Here is a 7,274-nt window from a genome sequence, read left to right on the forward strand (position 1 = left end):
CCATGGAACAAGCATATTTCAATTTTGTGAACCTGTTTTACCCACCATCTAGAGATCTTAAAAGACATTCTATAGCGTATATATAGTGGCCCTGAGAAAGGCCATTTAGGATCCAAGATATTTACATGCTGGAACTTTCGGGATGGCGTGCTTACACCATTGCACATCGGTTGAAATTTTGCAGGTGATCAATGTTGTAAGGCCTGTACTCGAAAAAAAAAATGCACCAGACACTATTCAATTCACTACTTTATTCAATTTCCTTTCTATCGATGAAAGCCCGTACCTTTCCCTTAAGACCCCTCAATACATTTTGTGCAATGGCGGAGCCGACCTTTTTAGTCACTTTCATCCATTCTTTCTTCAACTCCAGCTCGTTCTTAAGCACCTTGGACGATTTTCGAACTTTAGCCTTCATTATGGCCCAAAATCTTTCCACCGGACGAATCTCTGGTGAATTTGGGGGGTGACGGTTTTTGGTACAAAAACAACTTTATTGTATTACAAAAACAACTTTTTTGGTACAAAAACAACTTTTTTGGTACAAAAACAACTTTACTTGTCGATCGCGCGTAATGGCATGATGCCAGGTCCAGCCAAAATAATGTCGCGCCTCCGTGGGACCGCAGGAAGGGCAACAGACGCTTCTGGAGGCACTCGGTGTGGTAAATTTTGCTGTTGATGGTACCCATTATGATGTACGGTTTACTCAGTTTACCGCATTGGCATATGGCTTGCTAGAGCAAGTATTTTTTGGCGAATTTGTCCACTTTTTTCTTCCTTATGTCTTCCGGAACATCAAACCGTGATTTGGCAAGATAGAACTCCAGCCCCGGTATCTGCTTTACGTCTGCCTTGATGTAGGTTTCGTCATCCATAACCACACACATCGGTTTCGTTAACCACTCTCGATACAGCTTCCTTGCGCGGGATTTGGCCGCCGTGTTTTGTTGATCACGTCGGTTTGGTGCCTTCCGGACCTTGAATACACGAAGCCCAGGTCGTTTCATGGTTTGCTGAACGAACCAGGCATAACACTTTGCCTTCAGAGCCACGTCGCGAATCGAAAGGTTCGGATTACGCTTGAAATAATCAAACACCTTCCGGGCCTTCACAAGGTCAGCTGTCTTCGATTTTCTTCCACTTCCAGCCCACCGCTCGGTCGTCTGGGACTCCTTAAACGATTTTACCACCCGAGACACAGTTGTATGGGTGATTTCCAGTTGTCTTCCGGATTTTCCATGACGGCGCGCAAAATTCTCTGGTGATTTTCTTCTTGTTTCGATGACTTCTCAATAACCACTGAACCGATTGTTATGAAATTTTGCACATGTAAACAATTCACTCCAAACTAGTTATACCTAGATTTTCATCAATTTTTACCCACGGATAAAAAAGTAACACACGAAAAAAAATGGTGCATTTTTTTCGAGTACAAGCCTTAGTAAGCCTAACGAAACGACTGCAGTGGAACGTCCAAAAGATGGTGAAGCTACTCAGAGAGCCTCCGATGTCCGCGTCCTTCAGGGTTCTGCCAAATTGCAACTGATTACGTTCACTGAATTACAGTCTGTTTTATACTTGCAGAGCAGTTAATTAGGCTCCTCCTTTTTGGAGTACTTTTCGTCAGAACGTTCCTAGTTGCAAGTATATGTCGGCATTCACACCAGACCAAGACGTGCTCCGACCAGCATTGAATTGGATTATTGTGAAGGAACAACTAGCGCTACTTGAATCTTTCTCACCAGTGCAAGTCGATGCCGACCGGATGATGGCACGAAGTCTTTCATCCGTTCGATGTGGGTGCATTCGTCGTCGTCTTCGTATTGGTGCAATGGATACAGTTTAAGATTGGGCGATCTTGGATCGATTTTTGAGAGATCGGTTTTATGATTGCGATTTTCGATTTTTAGGACCAATTTTTTATTTATTAAAAAATCGTAAAAATCGATCTTTTAGATTTTCAAAGAAGCAAACTAATGTCATTTTTGTGCATCGAAAAACTGATTTCCATTCACCCCAAACCTACATTTAAGGAACATACACTAACATTTAATATCAGCATAGTCGCTCCTAATGTTGTGTAAAATCGGGCTGAGAGTATAAATTTGATTTGTATCCTCTTTCATTATTACACATTATGACTGTTATGGGATAATAGATTCATAAGATATTTTGATTATGATGATATTTTGTATTTTTTAGTAGCAAGAAGAGTTTGTAAACTTTGTGTTTCACTCATAAAACCTAACAATTTCACTCATTCTTGATTTTTCACGAACAGCGAACCGATGGCAACCATATTGGATTCCAAAATGGCGTCTGAAATCGATTTTCGGTCTCTACACGTCGTTCCCTATCCGGAAATACCCATATTGTAGGGTATTTGAGAGTTTTTCTTGACCCGATGGTCGCCATCTTGGATTCCAAAATGGCGTCTGGCATCGATTTCTGGCCTCTACACGTTGTTCCCTTTCAAGAAATACCCGTATTATAGGGTATTTGACAGTTTTTCTTGACCCGATGGCCGCTATCTTGGATTCCAAAATGACGTCTGACATCGATTTCCGGCCTCTACACGTCATCCCTTTTCCGGTTCCTGTTCTCACATTGCACAGCAACATCTTATATGGACAAGCTTTCGAGACATAACATATTAAGGAAGTTCATGTGCACACTAGCGCCGCGTAGTGTGAGAGTTTCATTCGAAAGGACTTAGTCACCTGAACAACTTTGCTGAAGACAGTAACCTTCTATATGGCCAGGTTCTCGAGATACAGCTTATACAGGAAATTCACTTGCACACTAGTTCCGCGTAGTGAGCGTGTTCTGAACTAATATGACCATCATCCGAAAGGACTTGATCACCTGCCCAACTTTGCTGAAAACAGCAACTTTCTATATGAGCAGGCTCTCGAGATACAGTTTATATAGGAATTTCGCATGCACACTACCGCTGCGTAGTGAGAGAGTTCTGAACTAATATGGCCACCATCCGAAAGGACTTGATCCCCTGCCCAACTTTGCTGAATACAGTAACTTTCTATATGGCCAGGCGCTCGAGATACAGTTTATATAGGAATTGCACATGCACACTAGCGCTGCGTAGTGAGAGAGTTCTGAACTAATATAGCCACCATCCGAAAAGATTTGGTCACTTGAACAACTTTGCTGAAGACAGTAACTTTCTATATGGCTAGGATCACCAAATATTCTATGTTGGACCTATGATCCATATATTATAGCACCCGTCATAAGTAACATACAAGTGAAGCGCCTCTAGCGGCGTAGTTCCCAATTTAACCTGAATCCAATGGCACAGGCTTGTTGGTCTAACCCAGTACAGCAACTTTGTCTAAGACAGTATAGCTTTATGTATTGAAACAAATGAGATAATCCACTACAGCCCCCATTAGTGAAAATTCCATAAGCTGTGGGTATCGTTATTCGCGGATAGCCCGGCAATAAGGATCCGGCAATAAGGAATACCGGCAATAAGGAATCCGGCAATAAGGATTCCTGACTGTACTTAGCTCATAAATCCGAACACTTTTAAAAGTTTATTATCACTGCCTACTATGCTCAAAAAAGCACGTAAACGTGTTTTAGTATCGATCTGAATCACACATATTAGTTATCTTGCAAAGTAGACGTAATATTTGCCGTCCAGTATTCAGTGCATTACGGCAATTCAGCATTATAAAGAAAAGATCGATCCTGCAAAGATCGATTCTTTTGTACCGATTAAATCGATGGATCGATTCTAGAGCCGTAAACAAAATCGATCCTCCAGGCTCGATTTTAAACTAAAGATCGCCCAATCCTGGGCTGTTCCACTCATTCGTCGTGTCCGACGCTTATCCTTCCGTTGCTCGAAAATAAATGACGAAGAAAACGATTTGGCAAGCGTTTTCATTACCGCTGCTTTTCTCCTCCCTTCCATTCATTGGTGAAATGGTGAGCGGTCAACCGAGCGGTGAGCTCCCTCATGTGAGCATGCGCAATGTGTCGTGTGTTCAATTTGTGCTCTATCGTTACGTCCGTGTTTGAGATGCTTCTTTAAATGCCTGAATTTTGATTTTTTTTTCAATGTGACCCTCAGTATAGAAATTAAAGACGTAATCCTACGTAAAAAAAAAACAAAAGTTTTCCCTAACCCAGCCGTCATAATCGAGTACCGCTTAGCTGCGCATCATTCTGCTTGAACCTATAAAGTTATAAAACAGCACTGCTGTCGCACTTCCGCTCTTAAATACCTCATTAGACTCCGCTACACCATTCGTGGGCAGTACCAGCGTACTGGGCTGCCTAATTTGAAAACCAATTGAATCAGTTTAAACAAAATCATTCAAGCCAGGGATGGTGGATCTCAGAAATAACGATGGAAAATGGCAAAGATTTTAAAAAATAAGCCGAGGCCCATCCCTCCCTTTTCCGCTCTTAATCAGAATTCGGATGCAACCAAGGGGTAATCAACTCTGCACACTGTGCTGAAACACAGCATGGCACACTGTTCGGCGCGTTAGGGCACTCGTTGACAAGTAGGTCACAACAAATATAAAGTACCAGAATGAGGTTGGAATATCACCTCCGAAAAGAACATTCCCGGTGAAAGTGAGTGATACTGAAATTTATCATCGACTAGTGTACCCACCATGGACAAGCTACTACGCGAGAGGGGATCGCTCGAAGTACGTTTATACCGAGCTTCGCAAAACATCCAGAAGTGACAGAAGAGGGATGATATCGATGACGTTGACATCGAAACCGAGCTGGATAACATTCTAGAAATTTTGGACGGCTTATCTCTCGGTTCACAAGCGAATGGTGCATAGTTGCAAGGATGACGGGATGGATGAAATCCTGAAACATCAGGCCGAATTCGAGGGTAATTTCGCTCCCCTGTTGAAGCTCCGAAAAAGGTTCGATTTTTCTTCGACCCGCAATGAGGCAGCATCACAAGATGGCGGCGCTGCCATTCAACAACTGGCACAGCAACAGGCAGAATTCATCCGACTGATCTCCAGCAGCTTCAATACGGCGGCCAACTCAAGCAGCAGTTCAACGGTTGTTACCCAAAATGCTTCTCCACACCCCGATGTCAAGCTCCCTCGGATGAATCTACCTACATTTGGAGGCAGCATCCTCGAATGGCCTTCTTTTTTTGACCTGTTCGACAGTGTGGTACACAAGAAGGTGGCTCTACAGGATAGTCAGAAGCTCAACTTCCTCATGACCAACCTTGTCGAAGAAGCTGCCGCTCTGATATCGCACCTTCGTATAGAAGACGCCAACTATGCTCCCGCTCTAGCCAAGCTGAAGGTTAGGTACAACAAGCCGCTCGAAATTGCTGCACAGCACATTCATCGGTTCTTGAATCAACAATCTATGACGTCACCATCAGCTGCTTGTTTGCGCTCCGCCACTCCGTTGACTTCACTTGAATGCCTTGCTTCTTATAGTAAGCCAACTGCTCGTTCGAAAAATACTCACGACCAAGGTCACACATCAAATTCGAGATTTTCGATCCAAATTTTGCCGTCGCCATTGCTTCGTATACCTTGAAATAATCGAACACCTGTTCCTTAAATTGGAGTTGAAACTCCGAATACTCACTCGCTGCTAACACCGATCGACGGAGTGCGTTTTCCATCCGCAAATAGAACAGATTGCCCTTCAACTTCGCAACACCAATAGTTTCATTATCTTTCGTAAGGATTGCAAGATCCGGCATGAATTTGATGTGCACGCCAGCCTTCAGCAGTCTTGCCAACGATAGCAGATTGTATTTCAGCTTTTTGACGAAAAGCACGTGTCCGAATGACACCGTGTACCGGTTCTTTCCGACGCACAGCTTACCCTTCACGGTACCTTCCTTGGTGGCTACCAGTACCTCACCATCCTTCGTACTATCGATGTGCAATGGCTCGTCTAACTTACGGATGCCGTGAAAATAATCCTCACTGCTTACCATGTGACAGCTAGCGCCCGAGACCAGGATCTATTCGATTTCATCCTGCGCCTGTGCCTCAATTGTTCCGGAAACTAAGGCCACTTCCTTGTCCATTGATATCTTCGCTACTTGAGCTCGATCGAATTTTTCGGGTCGTCCTTTCACCTTGGGACAAGCAAACTTCTTATGCCCAAGCTCTCCACAGTGGTAGCATTTTCCGGGGAATTGATTCCTGTTCCTGGCCGCCAACACCACTCCGTCCATACCGTTCATAGCACTCGAACCGGATTGTCTTCCAGAACGCTTTTGTTCCTCCGCTAGAAGGCGTGCCTTGACGGTTTCAAGCTTGAGTTGTTGATCGTCCACATTTTCTATCGCCGTGGTAACCACGTCATAACTAGGTGGCAACGAAATAAACAGTTGACTCACCATGTCGAGCTCCGTGAGCGTAGCACCCGCATCCTTCGAAAATAATCCGCCAGAGACAGTCTTTCCTCCATTCGTAGCATGGTCATTGATCGCCGGATGTACGTCTGGGCAGCAAAACCTTTTTACGCGAAGGTATTTGCCAGCGACGTCCACATCGCTTTTGCTGTTTCCTTGTCGCGGATGTATTCCAAATGACTGTCTGCAACGTATGACACCAGGAGTGCCTTGGCCTTCTCGTCCTTCCCGCGGAATGCCGTTAGTGCTGCAGCACCTTCCGGTGCATCCTTCGTAATCGTCTCCTTCACTCCTTGGGCTGAAAGCTGCATCTCCACACGAAACCGCCACGTGTCTTAGCCCTCACCGGCAAACTGCACGATTTCTGCTTTCTTTGCACTGGTCATCCTGGATCTGGAACGGGAACGGCTTCGAGAACTTCTACTTTACTCTTAGGTAGGGTGTGACTGGGCTTATAACCTATAGAGAAACACGATTTGTATCGTACGGGTGGTAATTTATTACTGACTAAATTGATTATGCTACATGTCCAGTTTTATAGCTGCTGGTTGTTATGTATGTGTTATTTACTTATGCTTAGCAACCAGTTCCTTATACTTATGTACAGTGTTGAAATCAACTGCTTGCTTAGATCTCAACAGTTCTTCACCGCCCAGCACAAGTTTGATGTTCCAGAGGAAGTAAGGGAGCAGAAACTTTCAAAGTTTGCCAAGAAATACATGATTTGGCAAGCGATCTACTCATGTGGCAAATGGAGTGTGCCGTTCGCAACTACCCGGACTGTAACGGGGAGATCTACCTCAAGGAGTGTCTACAGAAGCGTCTGCTTCCTCTGTTGAAGCAACACCAGGGCCCGACGGTCTTCTGGCAGGATCTA

This window comes from Ochlerotatus camptorhynchus, unplaced genomic scaffold (genome assembly GCF_037179485.1).
Source record: "Ochlerotatus camptorhynchus isolate MF236.1 unplaced genomic scaffold, CSIRO-AGI_Acam_v1.1 ptg000343l, whole genome shotgun sequence".
NCBI lineage: Eukaryota > Metazoa > Arthropoda > Insecta > Diptera > Culicidae > Ochlerotatus > Ochlerotatus camptorhynchus.